Below are 2,725 nucleotides of genomic sequence, written 5' to 3'. Positions count from 1 at the left end.
GCATGTTTGTGGTTAAAAATAGGTACAGCACTTCCTGCTGTGCCAGGATCAGGACTCGTTTCAGAAAGACCCCTCCTCGCCTCTTCTTGTTAATATCTCATCCTCGCTGCTGCCTCTGAAATCCAGAAATGATGCAGGCCTGCAAATGTGAACAAAATACTGTAGCATTTGAAGTCATTATAGTAACAGTGGGATTTAACTCTATACACACCATGGTTTTCTGACAGTACATATAGATATCTCATGTATTTGGCTCAGATTGGTCAGGAGCTGTTCATCTCATTGGCTTCAATAAGAGAGAGGAGGTGCAGTGTTGAATTTAGTGCGATCTGGACATTTAATAGTTTCATTATCATTAAACTTTGAACTAGAATGGCAGTAAGTAGAGGCCATACCTCTGCTAATGCCCAATAGTTCCCCAAATCTCAGATATCAGTTCCCTAAATATGCCAGATTTCTGATCTGATCTGTAAATTATTCTCTGGAACTCAGTGAAAATGTCAAAATAACAAACAATCTCTTTAGGTTAAAGGAAGGTGTTTGAAAGCCCCGGATCCTCGACCCTGATCTGCACCGACATTTTGTGGTGAACTAGTTTCAGAAAGAAAAAAAGCTGCAACCAGCATTACCACAAAACAAGAAATCAGCCACCAGTTACCAAAAAAAAACAGTGTCACTGTTTGATCACATATAAATCTGTCAGTGTGATTTTTTAAAAAGACTCCTAACATGATAATTATATCAGCATCAGTGTGATAGATCCTCATTCATATAAACTGGCAAATTTACTGTGACTGCAGATCCAAGTTCTTTTTGGGAAAATGTACAGTAGATGTAAATTTGAATTACAGTCCAGGCCCCAAAGCCTGACTCAGCAGAAGAAGTTCCACTGCAGATTATTTGATCTTGATTAATATATGAGATGTGGATGTTCGTAGGTTTACGCAGGTTTAATATTTTCAGCTCAACCACAAACTTTATTATAAACAACTAAATAAAAAGAAAACTCAAATATAACCAAATCTGTGGAGCTTGACTTAAGAAAATTCAATCTTGTTTTAATGTAAAATCAAAAACACTTATTATGTTTGCATTGTTTAATCAGTAAAAGATTTCATATCAGCAAACATTAAACGCTGACACTGGAAAAAAGACTCTAAATTGGCTGATGTGATCTTATTATCATCTCTACTGAATATATTATTATGCTTTTGGTTTCCTTTACTTTTGAGACTGAACACAAACATATATCTGATAGAGTTAAAGGTTGAACCGTGGAAAACGTTGACAAAAAGCTCACTGCTGTGCAAACGTTTTAGGCTATTGACAAAGCATGAATATATATATATATTTTTTAAATCATTTAAATTGACATAAAGAGCAGTAGAAAGAAAAATTTAAATCAGTATTTAATGCGACCACCCTCTAATTTGTTTGAATGAACTTGGCAGGTGGGCTGTTCTGTGGTTTCCTTCTGTCTCAATGTTTTCTTGTGATCCCACTTTGACTCTGTGCTGTTTAGATCCGGACTCTGTCGGGGGCACAGCCATGACTTTTCCCTTTTTCCTCTCGTTGAAGATTGTACTTCATGACTCTGACTTTGTGTTTGGGGTCGATGTCGTGCTGCTGAATCAATTGTGGAGCGGCAGACGCCTCCCTGATGATATTTGCATCGTACAAATCTAAACGTCTAAAGTTGTGAGTTGTTCTTCGATAATATTTCATCTCCACAGAACCACTGATCCTTCTGCTCTCACATATCTGCTTTCACAAAAGGAAAACTGAAATTTACATTGGTGGAGAGTTTAATCTGAGGTTTTTTATCTCTTGCAATGGTAGAGAGGTTTTAGTTTATGTATAAGAGTCGTTGGGCAAGACATTGAACCCCCCCGATTGCTGCTGACAGCTGTTCTTCCGGTGTGCGAACGAAAAATCACTGCATATAGAAGCATTGAGTGAGTGAGTGTGTGAATGAGTGAATGTGACTTGTGGTGTGAACCACTTTGAGGGGTTGCAAGAAAAACACTATATAGTCCATGAAAACCTTTTTTGAGATGTTTTCCATAACTGTTCATGATGTTATATGACAACTCGGTCGCACATATATTTAAACTGCTCTGGTGATGCTGACAATAACAATGTTTCACGCTAATACGTTGCAGTACTGACGTCTTACAGACTTTTTAGCTGAGGCGGCAGTAACAGGAAAACAATGACCCGAAGGTTTGTGCATCTTCTGTTGCAGAGATCCACAGATATTTGTATACAGTTGCAGATTTAAACAAAATTTCAGGAGTAAATTAGGGCTGGATATCAAGATAAAACTGTTCAACAGGATAAATGTCACATTATTCTTTGTTTTGAGTTTAAGGACTTGAAAGATTTTGCTCCTGAGTAAAGGTTGTGGTTTTAAACTCTTCTTTATGAGCAGAGAATGACAAACACTTGATAAACAGCAAAATATTTTACTAATCTGAGGTAGATCCTTTAAGCGTTGTGTCCTCTCCATGCTTACACAATGCATTAGCAATATATTGACTGAAAATTATATTGCGATGATATAATTCTATTCCCCTGCCCTTTGCTAAACACTTTATATTTGTTCCTGGAGGTTTTGCCCTTTTCCCCCCGGTCATTTAAACTCAAACAGCCCAAACAAACAAGGAGCATTTGATCAATGTGTTGTGCTACTTGTACAAAACACCGACCGGGGGTTTACCAAACT

Source organism: Limanda limanda, chromosome 3 (assembly GCF_963576545.1).
Source record: "Limanda limanda chromosome 3, fLimLim1.1, whole genome shotgun sequence".
Classification (NCBI taxonomy): domain Eukaryota; kingdom Metazoa; phylum Chordata; class Actinopteri; order Pleuronectiformes; family Pleuronectidae; genus Limanda; species Limanda limanda.
This window is presented reverse-complemented; position numbering follows the sequence as displayed.